We start from the raw sequence: 25,005 nt of genomic DNA on the forward strand, positions 1-25,005 counted from the left end.
TAATCTATTTCTAAGTTTGTGACTTCTGACCTTGTGCTTCCCAACTAGCAAATACGATTCCACAGGTCCTGCCTTAGATGGGGAGTTTCATGTGCATTTATTGACCATAGAAAGGGGATGTGGCAAGGATCTCAAACTGAGCTATTTTTAGATTCACCAGAATTGGATGAAAGATTTTGTTGATGTAAAAAGAGAAAACAGTTCCAGATTTGAACCTTAAAATGATAGATATGTGTCAAAAGTTACTGTTATCCTACCTGGAAAAGGACACCTATAATTTTTTTAATGTTATATTTGCTTAAGGAAAAGTACAAAAATAGTAGTGTACAAACACTTTAATTATATTAAATATCCCCCATTATTAGATTTGGAAAATCTGTTCCAATATAGTTAATTATGTGATAGAGGACCTATATTTTTTTGGTTTAACCAGTGGGGTGCACATATGTTTGGAAAAGCTAAAGAAACGATGTTACTTTTACTGATTTTAGAATAAGTAGTTGAAAAATGAAATGAATTTAAGGCTATTCGTATTTGTAGGATGAATGAATGAATGCATGAAGCTTTTTCACGAGAAAGTGTAAACATCACGTGTTCATCGAGTCGGGAAATTGTCAATGCTACTGCACTTTGGAGAAACTATGGGTAATTCCATCAGCCTTCTCACCTGCCCACAGTGTAAAGGCAAACAGTAGGTGTAATGCACTTTGAGCCACAGCCCTCACCACGCACTTAGGTGAATAGGGTACTGATGAAGCATAAGATGAAAAGACTGGTTGTTCCCATTCAAATCGATATGGATTTTCTCCCCTCTCCTTTTGGAAAGAATAATCTTAAAGAACAAAGTAAGACAGGCATGATTTTATATTTATAATGTACTTGGCAATTGATTAATGGTACAACATACTAATTTGATTGAAAACATGAAGTTTTTCTCCCTGGTCAGATAGCTCAGTTTGTTAAAGCCTCATCTCGAAGCATAGAGGTTGCTGGTTTGATCCCTGGTCAGGGAACATACAGGAACAGCTCGATGTTCCTGTCTCGTTGTCTCTGTCTTTATTTCTCTACTTCCGTTCCTCTTTTGCTGAAATCAATAAAATAGGCCCTGGCCGGTTGGTTCAGTGGTAGAGTGTCGGCCTGGCGTGCAGGAGTCCCGGGTTCGATTCCCGGCCAGAAGCGCCCATCTGCTTCTCCACCCCTCCCCCTCTCCTTCCTCTCTATCTCTTTCCCTCCTGCAGCCAAGGCTCCATTGGAACAAAGTTGCCCCGGGCACTGAGGATGGCTCCATGGCCTCTGCCTCAGGCACTAGAATGGCTCTGGTTGCAACAGAGCGGCGCCCCCTGGTGGGCATGCCAGGTGGATCCCGGTCGGGCCCATGCGGGAGTCTGACTGCCTTCCCGTTTCCAACTTCAGAAAAATACAAAAAAAAAAAAAAAAAAAAAATCAATAAAATAAGAAAGAAAACATGAAGCTTTTTAAAAGGTAGGATGCTGAGAGCTGCATCCCAGGCATGTCACCTATTTTATGCAATCATGGGAATGAAATGGACAGTTAAAATATGGACTGTGTTTAATTTTCCCTCATCCTTAATATAGTTTTTCTTTTGCCTTGATTCATTTTATATATATATATACATATATATTTAAAAACCTTGAATGAATTAAAAAATATATATATATAAATAAGTCTGTCCTGATTAATTTTCATTATTCACCAGAGTAGTGTAAAATTAACAAGCTACAAATCAGTGTCAGTCCGGCTGCCCACAAAAGTATTAAGTATTAGGTAAGAGTAGGCCTTTCGAGCGTTTATATTCCAAATATTATTTGAAATCTGTCTTTATTTGTATTTACTTCTTTAATAAGAAAATGACAATTTTTCTCCCACAATGTTTTATTAAAAAATATATTTCAGGCCCTGGCCGGTTGGCTCAGTGGTAGAGCGTCGGCCTGGCATGCGGAGGTCCCGGGTTCGATTCTCGGCAGGGGCACACAGGAGAGGCGCCCATCTGCTTCTCCGCCCCTCCCCCTCTCCTTCCTCTCTGTCTCTCTCTTCCCCTCCCGCAGCGAGGCTCCATTGGAGCAAAGATGGCTCTGAGGATGGCTCCTTGGCCTCTACCCCAGGTGCTAGAGTGGCTCTGGTCGCAACGGAGTGACGCCCCGGAGGGGCAGAGCATCGCCCCCTGGTGGGCAGAGCGTCGGCCCCTGGTGGGCAGAGCGTCGCCCCCTGGTGGGCGTGCCGGGCAGATCCCGGTCGGGTGCATGCGGTAGTCTGTCTGACTGTCTCTCCCCGTTTCCAGCTTCAGAAAAAATACAAAAAAAAAAATAAATTAAAAAAAATAAAAATAAAAATATATTTCATTATAGAAAATCATCTCATTTTGTGTTCTGGAGCAGAAACATATAAGAAGGGGCAAATCCTTAGTACAAAATTAATTTTTGTTTGTGTCAGTATTCTAAAAGAGTGCCAATTTCATTATTATTATTATTATTATTATTATTATTATTAAGTGAGAAGCAGGTAGGTAGCGACATGCGCCCTGGCCAAGATCCACCTGGCAAGTCCTTGCTGGGAGATGCTCTGCCTGGCTGGGCCATAGCTTTGTTGCTCAGCAACCAAGTTATTTTAGCCCCAGAGTTGGAGACCATGGAGCCATCTTCAGCACCTGGGGCCATCTTGCTCAAGCCATTCGAGCCATGGATGTGGGAGGGGGAGAGTAAGAGAGAGAGATGGGAGGGAGAAGAGGGAGAGCAAATGGTTGCTTCTTCTGTTCCCTGACTGGGAATCAAACCTGGGGCTTCCACATGCTGGGCCGAAGCTCTACCACTGGCCAGGGCCCTAATTTTATTATTTGTAATATTCTATGTTTGGCAATAGAACATGAACTGCTACTATTTCTTTTTCTTTTTTTACTTTTGTGCTTATTTGTTCTCATAATTTTAACAAATGAATGAATGCTTTTTATATGATAAACTTGGGAGGTTACTGGTAGAAAAGACTTTCATCTTTTGTATGAAAGAAAAGCTTAAGATTCTAAATCTATAATAACTAGTAATTACAAATGTAGTAACCAATATATACGTTAAGGAGAGAGGAAAAAGTGTATGTAGGGGTGGTTAGGGATGACTTTATGGCTCCGTTTAGGAAGCAGTATGTTGCAATGAACCTTAGACATCATCTACTTCGATTCTCCAACTTGGACATGAATACCACTTTTAACCCAAGTACAAGCCAATGCTGCCCTAACGTCAGGCACAAGAAAGCAGGTACATGTTGCAGAACTTAAGAGATACATAGGCAGGCCACTTCTGCTTGGTAAACTGGCTCCTTAGAAAGCTTAGCTGCTAATGCCTGATCCTCATGGAGAGTGGAACTGTTTCCGTATTGATGTCTATTATTTATCAATGAAGAGAAAACACTTTCAGTTCCAATGACATTGTCACTAATTACTTTTGAACTAGAGGCGAAGATGCTTTGTTTTTTCCTTCCCTCTGAGAGTATATAAATGTCCCTCCATCTTTGGAGTCAATTTAGAGGGAAAAGAGCATTTATCTTAGAATCAGAAAAAAACAAAACAAAACTGGGCTTGAAACTCTGCTTGTGGGCCGGCTACTTAAATCCTCTGTCTCAGTTTCTTCGTGTTAGTTTAGACTACTGATCTGAGTTTAATGGCTCATTTAAATGAGAACATATAGCACCCTTATGTATCCTGCCATATACTCAGATTTTGAAAACATTTTTAATTGAATTGATTGGGGGAACACTGATGGATACAATTATATAAGTTTCAGCTATACAACTTCATAATACATCATCTTTACATTCACAGTGTGTCCGCTGCTCCAAGCCAAATCTTCCTCCACCAGCGCCTACCCCTCACCCTTTTCCACCTCCCTCATCCCCTTTCCCTCTTGTAACCACCATACTGTTTCCTGAATCAATGAGGTTTTGGGGTTTGTTTGTTTTTTGCTTAATCCCTTCCCCTTTTTCTCCCAGCCCCCCAGCCTCTTTCACCTCTGACAGCTGTCAGCCTGTTGTTCATTGTCTCTGTGGTCTGTTTCTGTTATTGCGGGAATTGTGCTGCGAATGTTGTCACAGTGTAGCTAACCAGTTGGGATTGCTTTTATTAATACTATACTGGTTGCTTTGCAAACTGTTGTTCTTATACTGCCGTACTTCTTTTTGAAATGGAAGCAGCAGGATATTATAGTAGAGGTCCCCTGTCAACTACAAAATGTTCCGTTTCATTCTGCTTCCATTTCATTCTGCTTTCCCCCCGTTTCCTGGAAACAGTTACATCCATTTGGAGCCAAGTATATACTAAGATGGCCAGTGATAAATATCTTTGTGTGAAATAAACACTTGACAATAAATCCTTAACATTTTCCTAAGAGAAAGGTCTATGGGACTTCAGAGGATAGAGAATATTATGTAGAAATATGAATCATAAAAGAAAAAAAAAACTTTCCTTTTTTAATGCTGGGCACCAAAGTGGTAGCAGCCTACAGCCTGAAGGCCAAATTCAACCAGGTGCTGTTTTTATACAAACGTTTTGTAAAAATGTTTTCTAAAATGACTTATTTTAAATTAAAGGAACATAATATTTTATGGGAACCATATAAAGTTTATGTTTTAATATCCATAAAGTTTTATTGGGATGTAGCTATGCTCACTTGTTAATGCATTGTCTACACTGCTTTCAGAAAGTTGAGTGGCTTCCATGAGACCATATGTGGCAGCAAAGCCTAAAATATTTGCTAGTTGGACCTTTATAGAAAAAGCTAGCTAACCCCCACCCTCCCCGCCCCCAGCCAACAAAGGTTCGAAGGCAGAGACAGTTTCAAACCTTGGTAACTAAGTGTTGGCATATACACTGTAGGTCTGTAAGTATGTAGCTTTTGATGCCGATGTTTTATTTTGTATTGTTCTTTTATATGTTTGATATTGCTTGGTGTTTGTGGGTTTGTTATTCCTCTGATTTCTCTGATTTGAAAAAAAGATGGCTGCTAATATACTCTCAGATATAGAAGGAAAAATAAGACGTCATTTCAAAAGAATTTAAAAGGCAACAAAAATGCAGCAATTTTTTAAGCTTTCAATAATTTTTTTTCAGTCTTTTGCCTCTCTTTTAAAAAATAGGGTCTTTCAAAATTTCTACACAAAGCAACTAAAACATGGTGATGGGAAGGGTCATTGGTTAAGTTACTAGAAAGAGTTCTCCAACTTCCCTGATGAGAGAGAGAGAGAGAGAGAGAGAGAGAGAGAGAGAAATCAGCCCCATATAAATGTCATCATTCCGACTCTTTCTAGACTGGGCTTTCCTTCTGGCTAGCGAGGAGAGAGCTGCCAGCCTATTCAGCAAAATCACTAAGTGGAGAAGCACTTTTTAAATATGGGTTAATGGCTTCATATGCCTAGTATCTTGAGCAAAATTGAATTGAACATTTAGTCATTCGTCCTAAGTGTCCTTAACCAATCAAAGCTTCCCAGTTATACCCAGAGCCATGAAATGTTAAGTCTTTACTCACGCGTTCCCACTCTAGAAACCTTGGAATTATTGTCCCGAGAACAGAAACTTCTCGTGAAAAACGGGAAAAGCGATCTCTGTGAACTATCTCCTTTTGCCTTATTTAACTTTTCTTGGCTACAGAGCAACGCAATTTTTTTTTTTCAGTTGAGTATACTGCTAGTACTCCCTGGCCCTTCTGAATTGCGGAGTCAGACTTCAGGAGGTGGCCTGGGGGATCTGCTGTGATGTTGGGGGCAGATGCTCTCTGATCCACGTGGCTATTGTGTGGCTATGCCCCACCCCTTTATTCCTTGCCTGGGTAATTAATCCGGAGTTCATTTACAACACACACTTTACAAATGAATGTGACCTCTTATTATTCCATTCATCGTCCTGGCACCTAAGTCTAAACTGCCAAGATCTGGGTAAGATTTTTTTTTTAAAAAGTGCATGCTTGAAGTAAAATTATATATATTAAAGTTTAAATTTTCAAATCATAAAAATTTCACCTAGTTATAGAAAGTACACCAGCAAAGGATTGAATTCCTTAAGATAAAGAGAAGACAGAGATTAGCAACTTTATTGTTTTTTCCATATATTCCTAGAAAGTTATTCCAATATTGATAGAAACTGTAAGAATAATATATTTCTTCCGTATTATGTTTTAAAATATAGTAAAAGCCAAGAAGCAAAAGTATTTCAATTGCTAGGCTGTTTAATTTTTTTCTGGAATGACTATATCTTGTTTACGTCATGTGTTCCCTGTAGCACTTCTCAGTACTGGTATGTAAATAGAAACACAGAAAAGCATTTTAAATGGGGAATCATTGCTCTATCGGTGTGATCTCTTAATATATCTGTGTTCATATTCTATATGTCTTGATAAAGAAAGGGGTAGCTTCTGATTTTTTAAAGAAATTATATTAAAGACATAAAGTTTTATTGAGCTAATCATTTTCTATTAGGTATGTATTTAATTTCATTTTATTGTGACTTTGAGAGACTAGAAACAGGAAAAGGGAGGAAGAGTAGGTGACCAAAACAGATAAAGTCACAATAGCCCCGGACAAAGAAATTAGATGGAGACGGCCCGTGAGGAGCACAGGTAAGTAGCACAGAGGAGAATAAGTGTTTTTGTTTTTTTTTTCCTGAAGCTGGAAAAGGGGAGAGACAGTCAGACAGACCCCCGCATGCGCCCAACCGGGATCCACCTGGCACGCCCACCAGGGGGCAACGCTCTGCCCACCAGGGGGCGATGCTCTGCCCACCAGGGGGCGATGCTCTGCCCCTCCAGGGCATCGCTCTGTTGCAACCAGAGCCACTATATCGCCTGGGGCAGAGGCCAAGGAGCCATCCCCAGCGCCCGGGCCATCTTTGCTCCAATGGAGCCTTGGCTGCGGGAGGGGAACAGAGAGACAGAGAAGAAGGAGGGGGAGGTGGAGAAGCAAATGGGCACTTCTCCCGTGTGCCCTGGCCGGGAATCGAACCCAGGACTTCTGCACGTCAGGCCGACGCTCTACCACTGAGCCAACCGGCCAGGGCCTGCACAGAGGAGAATAAAGGTAGACCCAGAACACATGCTGGGGGGGGGGGAGAAGGAGCGGTAGATGAGACAGAAACAAGCTGTGTAAAGTTCAGTAGATTTTTACATGGATTCTAAACAGGTAGTAACTATCAAGTTATGACTTGTATGAGCGTCTCTTTGAAATGCCTACTACACAATTTTGATGGCTTTTAGGTTTCTCTAATGTTTAAACTGCTCGTAGTTCTAAGAGGTGAGATGCTTTGACGTGAACGGAAGTGGCCATCAAGGTGCCAAAAGAAAGGATGCTTCTTCCGTGCACTAAGGGGAGGAATTGTTGGCTCCGCCACTGAAAGGGGAAGTCGGAGGGAGAGAGAAATTGAGGCAGGTGATGGGAGAGGTGAAGTCTGGGACTTTGTGGAAAGCCCTGGTGTGCCAGGAGAATATGTCGGCTTGCTGTTACTGTTCTGTCTCTCGTCACAGATCTTCAAAAGATCTGTGCTGTTCACAAATGCTTACAGAAGGGGATTTACTTTATTTTACTATTTCACAGAAGGTGAGACACTCAAGCCTACAAGAAGCATGTCAGCAACTCAACTATCATCATAAAGTCAAATCCCTCCGCTGCTCACCCTGGCAAAAATTCAAGAACAACTCAGGGAGGACTTGGCATCTCTTACTGGTAGAATTGGGGGTGATTGTGGGGTCTCCAGTCTCCTGTGCTTGAATCTCTGAGGGGTTTGATGCTACTACAATATGACACAATTTTCTGTCCCGGGCTAGCATTGTAAGGTTATTTGGACTTGAGTTTTACTTTGTTGTTCCCCTTGCCTCATCTGTTGATTTCTTACAACCTCTGCCTGAATGTTTGCTCCACAGTGGTTGTGTCAAAACAAGGTTTTTCTATGCCTTTTCAACACTGAAGGCAGGAGGTTGGGCATTTCTGCTCTTTGGTAGTTAGTTGTCACAGTACAGGATTGGGAGGTGAGACAGATAGTGACCCGACCTCTTAAAGTGGAATTGCGTGTTGATTACTTGGAAGGCGGGTGGAAACATGTCCGTGTCCCCCGGCCTGACGTGGGTTGGCCCCTCAGCTCTTCGTCTGAACTCAGGTAGATTTCTTTAGCTTGCAGTTCCCGTAGAATAGGGAAGGTAATATTTTCTACTGCAACATTTTAGCGTGACTATGAAAAGAAATGGTGTGCACAGTATTTTAAGCGCAACTCTTTGGTGCACAAGTACATGGTAGTTGTTATTGCCAATATTATTATTATGTAGTAAAAAAAAGAATCAAAACAAATGGGAATTTAGAGGCTGGTATAGTCCCCAAATGCAGAGAAAGTAAAATTTAAACTAAGCCTTAAAGGACGCATAGATTTTATATAGATGGAGGGAAATGGGACTCTTACTTCAGTTATAAGGAAAAGCATCTACGGATGTGGGGATTTACCTGGCAGGAATTTGACAAAGGGAAATGGTGGTTGCTACCCAAAGAGAATTCAAGACAGGTGGAAGTTTGTGATGGCGGGAACTAAGGTCAGGTGTGAAGAATGGGTCTAGGATAGGGCAGACCTTGAACTTTTGACTGGAGGGTGGGTGTAATTTTAGTCCAATAAGACAGGTCAGAAGGAGCCATTGTATAGACTGGAACATGGAAATAACATAAGCTGGTGTTAGGAAGTTGAATCCACCATGTTACACAAGAGGGCTGGCATGCAAAGAGATTCTTTTCAAAAGAGGACTGGAAGGCTCTCTGTTTATCCAAGGGTGAGATGAGGACTTGGACTAATTTTGGCTGAAAGTAAAATAAGGTTTTGTATGAAGCTCTTAGTCGGTATGTAAAGAAGACGCTACAAGAATTCAGTGTAGAGAAATAAGAAAGAAAGGTGCTCTGACTCAAACAGTAATGAAAGAAAAGCATGATGGTTTGGCCATAACCTTAAATCAAGTGGCCTGATTTTATTACTGAAGGATCTAAGGATTAGCGAATAAATTCTGCAAACATTGTATGTGGGGAAATGAAAGCATTTTTTTTTTTTTGTGAGCTTAACCAATGGGAAATTGGTACCACTGGATAAGCAAGACAATCAATGTGTAAGACAGAGAGCATGAAACTAAATAGATACAACTTGGAGAGTGCCGCTACATTAAAATTTAAGAACATGTTTCCTGAAAAACAGACTCTCTTGAGGGTCCCATAGTGTAAAAACTGTTACATATTTTTTTAATATTAGAGATTGAATGGCTGGTTGATTTTTATGGAGAAAAATAATTAGACTCTTTTAGGCTGGCCGTATAGTTTCAAGTTATTTTAAAAAAAAACAACGCACACAATGCCTTTACTTATTTAAAAGTTACACTCACCTGCTTTAAGAGACAGAGTTTAGAGACTTCCATGCTGCACGTGTAGCATCATAAGATATTAAGAAATAAATCAAATAGACACTAATAGAAAGGCAACAGGAGAAATGGAAGCCATCAGGACTCTACATGAAGTCTGTTCTTACTGCACAGTGAAGTTCTGAGTTTCTTGACAGCTAAGACAAAAAGAGGAAGTGTATTGTGGATTTTATAATGCTTATGAAAGTGATTTAAAAACTTGATCTACAGACTTCTGTGCTTATATCCAGATCCATGTAGTTCACCATTCAGATGTTTATCTTTAACCTGGATTTTATAAACATGCTATTTAAGGCAATAATTACATCCATCCCTTATAAAATTTAAGAAGCTGCACTTCAGTGGTAACATTTCTTTAAGATCATAGAAGACCCCAATATTCCAGGTCAACAAAATCAAAGTTACATACTATATATAATAAGTGTAATTTAGAGGCAGAAGTAGTAGATTTTAATGACATTTCTGAATTTTTTTGTGCTTTATGCCAACTTAACTCGAGAGACAGGAAAACTGACTCAGGATTAATTTGGGAATAGAAGAAAAATGATCTCTCTCAGATTCCCACTTTTTTAGTAGAATTTTATTTATCTCTGTTCCACTTAGAAAATCTATCTGGTATCATCGGAACTCTGGCTGAATGCCTATAAAAGCCCAGAGTTCTGTGGGACATCTCAAAATAAATATGTTCGTATATCCACGAATGTGTTAGGATCTTTCTGGAAGGAACAAACACGGACACCAGAGGGCACACAGCCTGTGTGCTGGTTGTGGGCATAGCCAAGAAAATTGAGGCGATGTTGTGATGGAGGTTGAGGATAAGTGTCCTCTCAGCTGAATGATGGGGTGATTATGGTCGAGTTGTGAGTCCTACCCCCATTTTCCTCCCCAGCAGTTTCCTTTCTGGGCAAGCAAGCACTCAGGGCTCGGCGAAGAGTAACTAAGGGAAACCTGTTTGCACAGCGGTCGGAGAACATTGTCCTGAGTAGTTCTGATGTGGTTGTGGTGGGAATGGGCTTGTTTCCAGAGGATAGTGAAAGGTGCAGCTAATCACGAAATGGCTGGATGAATGTATTCTGCAAAGCAAAAATAATTAAGGCATAATAGGGAGTTTTTGTGACACGACAAAAGAAAAGGATACAAAATTTAAACATACCCAATTTCTTTCAGTCTCAGGTGCTTAATTTGTTGCCCTCTCTAGAATTGAAAGCCTTATAACATGTCAGCCTCCATACCCATCAGGTAGGGAAGGCAATACATAGTGATGTAACTTTTCAGCTAAGTTAGTCAGAATGGTTTAATATGGGTTCATGCATTCCCTGACTCAAAAAACAGTTTCCAAGTGCCTATTACGTGACAAAAATCCTAATAGGTAATGTGTGTAGTTATCTATTCTTTGCCAGACAGACTGTTAAGTGCCATACACATATTTACTCAATTAATCCAAAATTCTCCAAAATTTATGGAAGGAGAAAATGAGGCACAAAGAAGCTAAGTAATTTGCTCAGCATTGCATAGCTAATAAATGTCGGAGGTGGGGCTTGACAAGGCAGTTTGACATTGGAGTCAGGACACTCAAAAATAGGACATCCTGCCTCTCAAGTTCTGAGTGATGGGCGGAGATGAAACGTGGGCCATACCACACCGTTCCCACAACCATAGTTTATAGATAGCGAGCTCTTTATCATCCTCATTATCTCATAATTATTCATGATTATTACTGTTGTCATTACTTGGCTATGATAGCCTTGGACTCTATTTCTGTTACTAGATATTCATCACTAGAGACACATTTCATATTCAAAGAGGTGAAGAAATTTTCCCTCCCCAATATAGGTACGACCTTGATCATAAATTTGGGATCCAACCAAAGTTATCAATTTTCTAGTCTAGCAAACACTGTTGTAATTGTGAGTGGGTCTTGCCCTCAAGAGTATTAGCTTCTACGGGTTGAAACCACTAAGTGCAAATTATAATCTAAAATACCATCATGCTATGCAGGATTCAGAGGTGGGGGCAACTGTGTCCAACACCATGTGTTTGTGTATGTGATGGGGGGGGCGGTTGTCATGGGAGACGAGAATGGAGATGACCAGGAAGGGGGTGGAGTCAAAAAGGAAAGGACAGACTTGGGCATAATTGAATTTCTTGATTTTCAAAGATAAAACAATCATGAGATTAATATTTCATCATAAGCAGTTCTGTCAGCCTCCCTCAATTTTAAAAAAATATGTATTTTAATGTAAAGACAAACCATCAGACTCTCTTTTGCACCCAATGTTAATATAGGACTTAATTTTCAATGCTGACTCCGGGTGAGAGAACTAGACAGTGAGAAGGAACAGCTGTGCCACCATGGGAAATGCTGGGGGCGTTGTTTTGGTTGAGATGCTGTGAAGATATTTCTCTGTTGATCATTGAAATCCTAGAAACATGTCCTATTTGAATTTGGGAGACAGCCATAGAAGGTACTTTGCTGCGTCTGCAGAGGGTGTGGTTTGTGTTAAGAGCACTGTCAAAGCCGCCATGCGTGTGTGTGTGTGTGTGTGTGTGTGTGTAGGTTGTGCCCTGAAGAGGGTTCCTGGTTGAATATGTGTGGGTTGAAATGAAGCAGAAACTGCTCCCCACAAACAAGAGCATGGGGGTGCATTTCTGATGCACAGTGAAGTATTTTTGGGGCCAGTGGTCCCGACTGCGGCTACTAACACTCAGAGCATTTCCCAGTGTACCGGATCCTCCCGCTGATTCTAAAGCAGACTTCTAATAATAAAGGGGAGCTATAATTTGACGATCTGAACTCAAGTCAAAGCACTATCGTGGGCTGCCATTTGCCATGGAATTGTGAACACAGTACTAGTACTACTGTGTTCCTGGGTAATGACTGTGCAGCGCGGTTTTGTGTATCTTTAACTCATATTGCGCTTGATAGTATCACTCACTCTGTCGGAGATTAAACTTGGTATTTTTAGTACCGAAACGAGTGAAACCTAATAAGAATGCCAGCAGGTACAATATCCCTAAATGAAAACACCACATTCAAGCAGCTGTTTGGGTTCTTTTAGTACATGGTCTGCATTGTTAGTATGATAAATATGAATAGAATTTTCATGCTGACGTTTAATTAAAATGAAATTACCTATCATTGTTACCCACTGCACAGAAGCTATTATTTATGTTGATATTATTCTAATACTGTATTGAACTGAGATTGAATTTCTATCAGTAGTTTTTATGAATTGAATTATTTATGATTACTCGTTTTTTTTCTTCAAATGCGAAGGAGTCAATGATATTGCACAGTGCATGGATATAACATTGTCCTCTTTGAAGAGTTAGAGATAAAAATGGAGTAGTTCTGTGTAATTGTAATTACATACTGTTTTCCTGGTCTGTTTCTTTGGCTTCATTTGATAGTTTTGTACTTTTAATGTGTCCTGTGCCAATTTACATTCTAGTCTCTGAGCTAACATTGACATATTTTTTAAACAATGAATAGCCTTCTGTCAGGTCTCCCATTTTGTTATTGTTGTGATTACTTTAACTTATTACAATCAATATAGCACGTTGTAGTCACTAGAGCAGTCATATTCATTGTTTATCCATCTATTCATCTATCTATTCATCCATCCTCTGTCCTCCATCCTCCATCCTCCATCCATTCCTCCCTTCATTCCTCCCTCCATTCCTCCCTCCATTCCTCCCTCTATTCCTCCCTCCATTCCTCCATCTATTATTGTCAGGGATAACTTATACTTAAACTAATTGGAGTTTTGTATTGTCAGTTTTTTTTTAAACCAGATGGGGGTGCAAAACCCTTCATATGCAATTCATAGTATCCTGATATTTGGTATTTTAACAGTTGTTTCTATTGACTATAATACAGCAAAAGCACTCTGTAAAATCATTCTAGTAGAAATGTTTATTTAAACTTTAGTTCTAAGGAAACTACTCAGTGCAGTGCAACAGGAAGAAGGTCTGTGCTTTACACTTCCCTGGACTCTCTAAGTTAAGCAAAGCAAGGCACTGTGATTCTGAAGGTTATCAATCTCTCTCTCTCTCTCTCTGTCTCTCTCTCTCTCTCTCGGATTGATAGTATTATATATATAACAAGGCAACAATTTGTCAGAAAGTTTGAACTCCACTAATGGGTTTATGAATGTTAAGAATAGCCTTTCCCCCCCTTAAAAGCCATGTATATCTTTTTAATTGGACATACGGAGGCAAAACACATTTTTCTGATTCAAACCAGTACTCACGCTTGAATTTGTACAGGATAGTTTAACTTAAAAACAAGTGTCCCTTTCCTTTCTACACGGAAAATAACTAACACAGACTATATTATGCTGAATTTTTAGTTAAGATGAAATCCACTGAGTCCAAAATAGAACATACAAATAATACTAAATATTTGTTCATTATATGGCATAGACCCACTAAAGAGAAAGGAGGAAGGGCAGTCAGTGTTTATTATATAAACAGCTACTCCAGTAAGTTGATTAAATGCTGGTTGGTATTATGGTTTAAGTCCTTGTAAGGATTTTCAATAAGAGGAGAGAGTACCATTCCGCCACCGCTCACCACTAACCTGAGTTTATCTGCAGGGGACTCTGAGCAACAAATTAACCGCCAACACCTTCCAGCCTCCTTGTCTGTCATCTTAAAATTGGAGATGGGTCAAAAGGATCCAGAGAATTTTCCTTTCAACTTCCATGACCTTGAGTAACTTCCTAATTTTGTGACATTACGTTCCTCCAAAGGAAATAGATGATAAGATGATCTGAAATGTTAGAAACCGGTGATGACAGGAGAGAGTTACTTGATGGTAGACTTGGGTTTTCAGTTTTCCAGAAGAACCAATAACATGTTTCTATAGTATAGCATCATGTTACTGTTAGGCTCTACTGTGGTGGAAATTCTTGACTTGTGTTTATTTACACTTTCTTTATGCATTTGTGTCTTGATTAGTATGCAACAGTACAAGAATGTGGCTTTATGCTATCAATTATGAGCCGCCTTAGGTTAATTGCTGTATTTAATTTCCTATTACAGCTACAGCTTCTTGTGACTTAGAACTAACTGCCTTAGAATGCAATAATTCTAGTTACAAAAGAAAACAGATTGACAAAGGCCAGACAGAAATTTGCCTGTTGTCTCTTTTTATAAAGAGCAAACAAAACACTAATTTGAGAGAATGTATCTGACCCCTGTGCTCATTGCAGTGTTATTTACAATAGCCAAGATCTGGAAGCAGCCCAAGTGCCCCTCAGTAGATGAGTGGATAAGAAAGCTGTGGTACCTTTACACAATGGAATACAACTCTGCCATAAAAAAGAAGGAAATCTTACCTTTAAGACAGCATGGTTGGACCTGGAGAGGATTAGTGAAATAAGCCAGTCAGAGAAAGACAAGTGCCATATAAGTAGAATCTAATAAACACAACAAACTAACAAGTAGAAACAGACTCAAAGATAGAACAGATTGACAGCTGTCAAGATGGGTAGGGGTTTGGGGGACTGGGTGAAGAAGTTGATTGGATTAAGCAAAAAGACACCTCACAGAGACAATCACCAGCAAAATTATCAGTGTAATTGTACTCTTGAACCCTATATAATTTTATTAACCAATGTCACCTCAATAAATAAAAATAAAATAAAATAAAAATTGAATCCTGAAAAAGGAACAAACAAAAAAGTGCTTCTGGCCCTGGCCGGTTGGTTCAGTGGTAGAGCGTCGGCCTGGCGTGTGGAAGTCCCGGGTTTGATTCCCGGCCAGGGCACACAGGAGAGGCACCCATCTGCTTCTCCACCCCTCTCCCTCTCCATCCTCTCTCTCTCTTCCCCTCCCACAGCCGAGGCTCCATTGGAGCAAAAGATGGCCCGGGCACTGGGGATGGCTCCATGGCCTCTGCCCCAGGCACTAGAGTGGCTCTGGTCACAACAGAGCGACACCCCAGAAAGGCAGAGCATCGCCCCCTGGTGAGCGTGCCAGGTGGATCCCGGTTGGGCGCATGCGGGAGTCTGTCTGACTGCCTCCCCGTTTCCAGCTTTGGAAAAATACAAAAAAAAAAAAAAAAAAGGTGTTTCTAATTTGAGACATTGCTGTTCAATTGAAATAATAAATAGCCTCTAAATCAGTGGTAGTGAACCTGGTCCCTACCTCCCACTAGTGGGCATTCCAGCTTTCATGGTGGGCGGTAGCAGAGCAACCAAAGTATAAATAAAAAGATAGATTTAACTAGAGTAAGTTGTTTTATAAAGAATTATTCTGCCAAACTTAGCGAAAATCCGACATAAAGTACTTGGTAAGTAATTATTATTGTATGCTTTAGCTTTCTGTAACTCTGCTTTATAAATTTTATAAAGTTACTTCCGTACTTTATAAATCACCATTACTGTGGAACCAGTGATACAAAAGAGGGTGGTAGGTATAAAAAGGTTGACTACCCCTGCTCTAAATTAAGATATAGCTGGCTAATTTTCCTAGTTCTTTCAAAAGAAATCAAGTAAACAATAGTCAGAAGTTACATGATCATGTCTCGTGATTTAGTTTTTGGGTATGGCTTAATCTTTTGAATTCATCTTCGGTTGAAGAGGCCATTTGCCTTCCTTATTAGTTTGTGTTTATCAAATGATCCATAATTATTTGTCAATAATGATATATACCTACTTCATAACATTGTAAAACTTAACACCTATATGATTTTATTAGCTAATGTCACCCTAATTAATTTTAAAAAAGAACAATTTTACAATTACCGTTAATGCCAGCTGTGCTTAATTATAAATGTTCTACATTTGGAATACACACATTTATGCAAACTGCAGGTGTTCAGAAAAGAATGAATGAATGAACTGATCTCATTTTAAGAGAGATGTACAAGAGCATCCGCAGCATTAAATTACAGAATGACCTTTGTTGGAGTAATGATGATGTGGGGGGGGGGGGGGGGGGGGGGGGGTAGTGTATAAAATTTTAAAACACACTTAGGAGTATCTGACTATTTATATACTTATTTCTTATTTTAACTATATATATATTAGTCTGTATTTTATATTATTTATTATAATATTATACAATAATATATATTTCTTATTTTAAAAATTAAGTTGTAGAAAAATATAATGAGTTAACCTGTAATTCATTAATTTAGTCAACACTTTTGAAGCATGTACTCATTTGCAAATGCAACTGATTTGAACCTGAGAGCAACCCCAGGAGACAGAATCTACTGTAATTCTATTTTACAGTTGAGAAAACTGAGGCACCAGAGGTGAAGTGACCTGTCCAAGTCATAGCTCTAGCAGATAGTGGAGCTGGGATTTGAACCCAGGCAGTCTGGTTCTAGAAGACTTGCTCTTGAATGCCTGGCTCTGTTGCTCCTCTACAGAGCAATAAATTGTGATGTCACAGAATTATCTTTACTTTTTGCCAGATAAATTTCATTGTTCTGAGACTTAGCATGTCTTCTCGAGACTTCAATGATGATTTTCCTTTCTTAGCATGTATGCAATTTTATTATATAAAATCCATTCTACCCTTTTACAGTAAGGGAAATGCTTTAAAAAAAAAAGGACTTCTCACAAATGTGCAATGATAGAGGAATTTCAGTAGTCATGTCATTGAATGATATGGGCTTTTATAGTAATATAAAAATTAAAATATAGTAGTAAAAGCCTTTATGTATACAGAAAAGACATTCCCATAAAGCCAGAGAGACGTTCAGAGTTCTGGATGTAGATTTTACATAGAAATCTTAGAAAATACCACGTGATATCTCAACTAACTTCTTTAACAAAGCTTGTTAAAAGTGTACAAGCTCACGTATTTGGACTGGCATTGTTTGACTCCCTTACATTTTCTGAATCCAGACTTGACCCCTCTGAGTGTTTATTTAGGACTCAATTTCCTTCTAACATGAACGGATTATTCTGTCTGATGACTTTCAACATTACGTAACTTGAGTGGGCACTGAATCTGGTTTCATTCATTTTAGTGTGTGTTAATAGAAACTGTTTTCTGGGCAGCAGAGTAGCTAGTGTCTGGACTGTGTTTGCGTTTCCATCAATCAGCCACTGATGTGCTGTCACGCTTCTGATTTTAACATCCCTGTGAGTGAAATCACAGTTCTCGTTCCCTGAAGGGAGGCAGAAACAAACCTGTTCCTTTCATTTTACACACTAAAGGTTTTCATTTCCTCTAAATGTACTTTGTAGGTAAGCAAAATAATATAATCTATCCTCATAATTTTAGCACTTAAATGATTACATTTCCATGAATGTATTTTTTATGGAAATAGGTATCTAAATTAACATTTTTCCTTGTGACTGAAACAAAAAAATGTTTTTCGTGTAAGCTGTTGAAAAGACTTCTGGGGATTATACGATATAGAAAGTTTCTATGATGTTTCTAAATGGCTATTGTTGTGATCATAAATCACTGTATATTCAGTTTTGAAATTTTTCTGGTTATAACCTGCACTTTTCAATATTATATTTTTACATTCAGAGGTTTTTTTGTTTGTTATTAATTTTGGGTTTCTTTTTTCTAAGTGGCTGTGATTTTTCAAATAAAGTTAATGCCTAAAGATGAGCTGGTATTAATGACTAATTTCCTTTCTATAGAGGATCATGTGATATAAGTTCATTGTTACTTTCAGGCAGAATGTTGCACACAATAACAATAACAGAGAAGCACCAGGTGAGACCGAGCCCTTTAAAATGTTTTTATTTTTCTGTTAAGTTTACAATGTAAATTGATCTTCTCCACTTCCCCTTCTCTAAGATCTGGACTTTGATCACAAGTACTTTTTTCTTTCTCTAACTTGGGTCATACTGAAGGTTTAGAGAATATTCATACAGCTTCCAAAGTGGCAGATTGATTTAATTGACTAGTATTTAGTAGGGAGTTGTCCTCTGACTACACAAGTATGAAATTAGATAAAAACCGATTTTCTATTATCACTCATACAAGTCTTTGAAGTTTCTTTGACTTGCTAAGTTCAGACACTAGATTTTTTTTAAAATCACTAATAAAAAAAGGAAAATAAAAAGTATTTTCTAAATGGCTCGATGACCAGGGAACAGGAAAAAATATAATTATATTGAAACATGTTCAGATCTTTAGTAGATCAGGTAACAATTAAGAAATGTTTGCAGCCTGACCAAGCAGTGGCGCAGTGGATAGAGCCTTGGATGGGGATGCAGAGGACCCAGGTTTGAAACTCCGAGGTCACTGGCTTGAGCCTAGGGTTGCTGGATTGAGTGTGGGATCAGATACATGACCCCAAGGTCACTGGCTTGAAGCCCAAGGTCACTGGCTTAAGCAAGGGGTCACTGGCTCTGCTGTAGCCTCCCCCCTCCCCCCGGTCAAGGCACATATGGGAAAGCAAACAACTAAGGAGCCACAACAAAGATTGATGCTTCTCATCTTTCTTCCTGTCTCTCTGTCCCTTTCTGTCCCTCTCTCTGTCTCTCTCTCTCTCACACACACACACACAAAGTTTTTGCAAATAGACTAACAGGTCTATTTAAAAATAATTTTCAGAAAAGTCAAATATAGGCACTGTGGGACTTTAGTTGATATTTTGCCTTAAGAATGATGGCACATAAAGAAAAAAAATATTAAGAAAACAGAAAAATGAAATAGCATGGCCAGAATGAAAACATAGATAAAAGTAAATACTGAGTTATCAAGTACTGAATGAGGCATTATTGCCATTGTCATCATTTGACTATTATAGAATCAGATGTGAATTTTGACATCACTGAAACGGAAAAACATGGGAAACAGACTTTCCCAGTTGCCTGCAGCTCAGTGAATGCTGCCTGGTTCTTACGTTAGGGAAGCAGAATTTCCATCTGGCTCATGGGCGAGGAGAGCACTCACTGGGTAGAGCGCAGGTCTCCTTGTCAGTTTGCCTAACTGTGCTTTGCAGACCTGGAACCTTCATCCATGCTGAGAGCAAATACGAGCTCCTCAATTACCTCTGTAAGTACTACCGAAGGGACTCCTTGGAATGAGAACATGGCAATTACAGGGGCTGCGGCAGCCTCCGAAACGCAGAAGATGGAATGGGGAGTCACACTGAACCTCATTATGGCCTTGACCAGGAATAAAGTTGCTTGGCTCCAAGCAGGTGCGTAACCATGGAGCCCGGGAGTGATAGCGTCAGGGAGAGGCACTTCTATACATGGCTCCCATCTTTGGACACTTAAAATGTTAAGAAGGAAAATATTGTTCATCTAAGGTCATAAAAGCAAGGCAAAAAAATATGTAGAATGGGGCCTGGCCGGATAGTTCAGTTGGTTAGAGCATCTTTCTCTGATATACCAACGTTTCGGGTTCAATCCCTGATCAGGGCACATGCAAGAATCAACCAATGAATGCATAAATAAGTGGAGCAATAGATTGATGTTTATCTCTCTCTCTCTGTCTCTTTCTTGTTTTAGAAAAAGTATTTTTTAAAACAAACAAAAATAGGGAGAGTGGAGAGTAGCATCCATGTAGAATTAGTGGGTTCCTTTTTCTCCCGCCGATTTCACACAGGACCTGAAGTTCTCTTAGATTGGACATTTTTCCCTTTGTAACTAAAACTTTCCCCACTTTAACAGTAGAATTTAAGTATGCAAAGGCATCTGGGAACAAGAATGCCATTGCTTTAGCACTGTTGATAAGCCTTCATGTGTGACTTGCTGGAAATAAACTTGATGAAAACAAACTCATCAGGAGGGAGGGGCTATACAGAGGAAAGAGTTTGGAGTTAAAAAAAAAAAAAGGAAAACATTAGGCAATATTTGCTTTTTCTTTTCCCTGCCAAGCGCCAGTACCGTTGGTTATAACCCAAGGGACATCCAAGTTACAACATACTTTACAACTAACTTTCCTGTTTTAAGGAATCATGAGATGATATCTAAAGATCTTTGTTCAGATTTCTTTTTTTTTTTAATCACACTTGGACTAGTGGTTCTTTTTCAACTGTCTGTCTAGTACTTGATAGGGAATGAAAGAGTAAAATGTTTTTATCTCTGGCTTTTCATGTTACTCAATATCTTTAGCGTTGAGATCCAAAGAACAGAATATCACGCTGACCAAAGAGAGGTTGAAGTCGTGATTTTGGTAGAGACCGAGGCTGACAAAGTTAGGTGCTGTATTTGCATGACAATGACAAAATCAAAGCAAAAAAAACCCTTGAATGCATTTCTACTAAGCACCCTTGTATCCATAAATAACATAAACAGATTCGTACATAATAGATCCATATTATCATTCGTAATGTGAATCCATGGGAGGTCCATAAATCACGATGTCCGGGAGGGGAGATATTGCTCCTTCTTAGAGAAGCTATTAGCCAAGCATTTTCCTAGGAAGGCATTAAAATACACTTTTATTCAAGATAAGCCCAGAGGAATAGCTTTTACCCATTTTTTAATTTAAAAGCTTCTGCGGAAAACTGGAATCCTGAAAAAAAAAGTGCAGCATTCCTGATTTTTTAAGAAGTGCATCATTTATTGAAATTGTTTTTCTTTCTCTATCACTTGACCTTGTGACGTTGTTGAAGGTTATCTGTTATGATGTGTGTGCATTCCTATCCCTCCAGCCTCCTTTTGTTCCAGGTATTAAATATTTCTTATCATGTCCCTTAGAGAAATTCATCTTCTAAGGATGGTGCTTTGGTAAACTATATCTCAGAAGAGTTAAAAGTCACTTCATGCTTTGCCATCCAGGGGTTATTTACATTTGAAGATATCCGTAAAAAGGGAACAGTGTTGAACTTGAGGTTTTTAAGCACTCAACTCAGTGCTCAGACATGACCTATTTACCAAATCTGCTTCCTGTTCTCTTTCTTGAAATCCTAATTTGACTGATGATCACACACACACACACACACACACACACACACACACACACAGACACACCCCTACTAATGAAGAGGGAAAAAACATATGAATTGAGAATAGTGAAGGGCACTGACTTTAATTTTTCACACACCTGCACGTACATGATTCAGAAGATCCACAAACTATCATTTCTATTTTCTCAGCATCCTCCAAGAGAATGAACGCAATCCATTTCTAAGTCCCTGAAGCCAGCCTTGCATATCTCCTGCCAGAACTCCCTGGTCTACTTACTTGTCAGAGGTGCCATGAATCAGGGGTTTGGCAGTGGGTGTCATTTGCTGATAGCAAATTAATTCAAACAGCCCTCACTCCCCGGCGGACAAAACTGCCGTGTGCCTCTTGGTACTATGCATTGCGTTATAAATGGCATGATTTCCGCATTTATTAGCCCATTTACAATTTCGTGCATGTTGATGGCCCGTCATAGCCGCAAGGAACTCTTAAAGTGCACAGGGACAGGTACACGCAGGAATCAACCCGCGGCCACAAAAATGGAGACATGCCGTAGATTAGAAGAGCCATGACTTTTTATATTTAATGTATGACAGCTCTGGACAACCTTGCTGGCTTCCAACTCATGGAACTGTTTTACAATCTGTTTTGTAACTGAACCAGCAAGAAACAAGGTGTGTTAAACAAATGTGAAAAATAAGTCTTAGCCTGGTGGGCTTCATGCTACCTCTTGGATGTCCCATTTTCTTATAGATGGAGAGTCACATTACATTGATTTTATCTACGTTTAGATGTCAAGTGTGGAGAATGAAATATTTTCCATCCTGTGCATAAAAGTAGTTTGATTTTTCCCCCCTAACGAAAAATGTAAAAATAGAGCTACCACCTTGCAGAGTATTCCTCTCTTGTTTTATGCTGCTAAATTATGTAATGTAGATAGAAAAAAAAATCTCATTTTTACTATGGAATGAGCAAGCGAGAAATTTTACTAATTCACTAAACTTAATTCTTCAAAGGTATTTGGAGAATGAAAAGAAGACACTTAGTATTTAATAGGACTCGATGACTCCGTTGCTTTGAGTTGGGTCTACACAAAATCTTGATTTAAAGGCAGTCTGAACTCACTGAATAATAGAGGGTTTAGGAATAATGTCCTGTATGCCTTTTTATACTCTGTGGGTCAGCTGTGTTGGTTAACACAAATTCTAAAATCATCAGCATCAGGTAGATTAGAGAGGAGACCTCTTTATAATAAAAACAACTGTGTATCTGCTTGCACCAAAACAGTGAGGCTTTGATAAATACTTGAAAATGCTGTTCAATTCATTCTGCAAAAGTTTGCAACTTAAACATGATATAACACCAGAGATACTTTAAATGAAGTTGAATTAAAAATAATGTCAGTGACTGATAGTTCATCTAGCAAGCCGGCCATTTATATTTTCAGTGCTAATCAACAAATGAGAAGGCTGTAAATGCACTTTGAAGGTGAATTTTCATGATTGCATAACTTGAAACTAGCTTAATATCTCAGTGGCTGCTACAGTCCACAGGAGTGAATGGATGACCTCTTGACCAACGTGAACTTTTCACACCGAAACAAAAAAACCATGAAGCGTGCCCTGCCTTAAGTGACACTATCAAGAGCGTTACTCCACGGGATAAAGTGGGCAGGCCTGAGGAGGACCTAAGACTTCTGCCCTGATATCCAGGCTACTGAAAGGGTGATTTGATGCAGGCTGCAGGCAGGGGGCGGGAGGAGGTTGACCATTGATGGAAAGATGCAAAGATGATGTGGTTTTTATTACGGACAAGAATTTCACTGTCACCTGTATTAACCATAGGATAAATAGCAGTACTAACATGACATTCTCTGTCTTAGCTATGTTTTCTGAAATATCAAGATGCTTTCTCCTTGACAGAATTAAAATCAAACTGTTAACAAAAATCAAAACAAAACAACCTACAATCCATCCTGTCTCAAAAAGAAAGACAGCTTCTTACTCATCAGTGGGCATGGTAACACTTCTTGTCCTGCCCTTTTATAATTGCTTCCATCTAACATACAGAGGCTAGCTGCACTTGTGAGTCTTGCCCGCTAGTGACTTAAGTGTGAGGGTGATTCTTATCCGTATTTCTGTTTTGCATGCCCAGCATGTCTCACATGTGGTCTGTACTAAGTATGTACATGCTGTGTCAAATTTAGGGTTCCTGAGCATCTCTGTCCATGGTCATGCTCATTCCTCTCACTCATGAGCCTTGCATACGATGATTCCACTTGCTCCCCTCTCTTGTTGGACACTGAATTCTCACGTTGTTTTCCGGCAGTTCTCTTCTCCTGGAGCAGACCCTCATGTTCACACCCAAGTATACGACACTTCCAAGCTTACACCCATTCCTGACTTCAGCTTCCTCTACCTTGAATCCATTTTGTATACAACTCTCGTACTGAATATCCTCAGTTAGTTCCCCACTCAAGAATCTACAATAAATCTGCCTTTCCTCATTAAGTCAAAGTGTAATTTTTTTTCTATTTTTTACATTTTACCCCATACATTTCTGCATTTTTTTCCAACTTTATTTTTCATTACACTTCTGACTGACACTATGTATCAGTCAGAAATGCTCATTCATGGGTTCAAGAAGCCATACGTGTTTCTGGTCACCGGACCTTCCGTTTTGAGAGAATGTCAAGACCAGAGACCCTTCCACATCCTTGGCTGTTGGAAGGAAAGCGAGTCAAGGATGGTTGTGTCTGTGTCCTCGTACTTCCTCCGGGGTAGCCGACTTGCCTCAGAGCCATTGTTCCAAGAATCCCTCCTGGAAGCTATAGTGTCTCTTATGTTCCATGTCACTTCTGCAGCCTTCTGCTGAGGACCAGTGTCTGAGGAACTAGAATTAGATTCTTCCTGCCCATGGAAGGTACAGCAAAGAATTGGTGGTCGTTTTTAACCTGCCACACGGATAATGCAGACTTTAATAATGACAATGCTGAAAACTAGAATGATGAGACCCACAAGGATGCCATTAATCTCTACAAAAAATTAAACTGTGTTCAAAGAACGCTGTTTACCAAATCAGGAAACAGCTTATTCTGTATTTAAACATTTTCATGGGCAAAATGAAAACTTTTTAATTTCTCAGTTCTTGCTTACACTATATGTAAGTAGATATATAGACATATAGCTATATAGATATCCCACTGATAATAAAGTGGTATGATATTTAAATTTCCAAAAATGGAGCAATATTTAGATTATTAGCAGCCCAAAGTGACTTCAAACTATTTAGTCTTATCACCAAATGCATACTTTTTATCTTGGGATTACTTATTTTAGAATTGTTTACTCAAAAAGCAGAGAGGAAAAACAATCATAAAATTCTAATGTATTCGCACTGCTGATATCTGTGGAAAACAAAATTGAAAACATCAGGCAATCGATTGCCTAAAGGAAAGTTTGAATTAATTATAACGCCTTAAATATTCTGTGTGGAGTCATGAAGCTGAAAATGCGTGGCCTGGATTGTTGTGACTTTAGACCAACTGCTTCCTCCCCAGGTAATATTCATTTATTTATTTAACTACTCAATCAGAAATCAGCAGCTCCCCTTCAAAATATGTCACATGCCATTATCTCCAAGTGTGCCTGATCGTGAGACCTCAGAGAAATTTTCAAATGGAAAGCTGTGTACATGAAAGAGTCCAGGGGAACTGTGAAGGTAGGCTT

At 39.3% G+C, this 25,005-nt stretch overlaps 1 protein-coding gene and 1 non-coding gene across 2 annotated transcripts in view; one reads left to right on the top strand and one right to left on the bottom strand.

Moving 5' to 3' along the window:
* CNTNAP2 (contactin associated protein 2) overlaps positions 1 to 25,005 on the top strand; it is a 1,312,105-nt gene that overhangs the window by 108,230 nt on the left and 1,178,870 nt on the right. The gene's annotated exons all lie outside the window — the stretch shown is intronic.
* Positions 6,976 to 7,051, bottom strand: TRNAV-GAC (transfer RNA valine (anticodon GAC)). Its single transcript has one exon. It is a non-coding gene; the product is annotated as a tRNA-Val (tRNA).

The sequence above is a fragment of the Saccopteryx leptura genome, chromosome 2 (genome assembly GCF_036850995.1).
Source record: "Saccopteryx leptura isolate mSacLep1 chromosome 2, mSacLep1_pri_phased_curated, whole genome shotgun sequence".
NCBI lineage: Eukaryota > Metazoa > Chordata > Mammalia > Chiroptera > Emballonuridae > Saccopteryx > Saccopteryx leptura.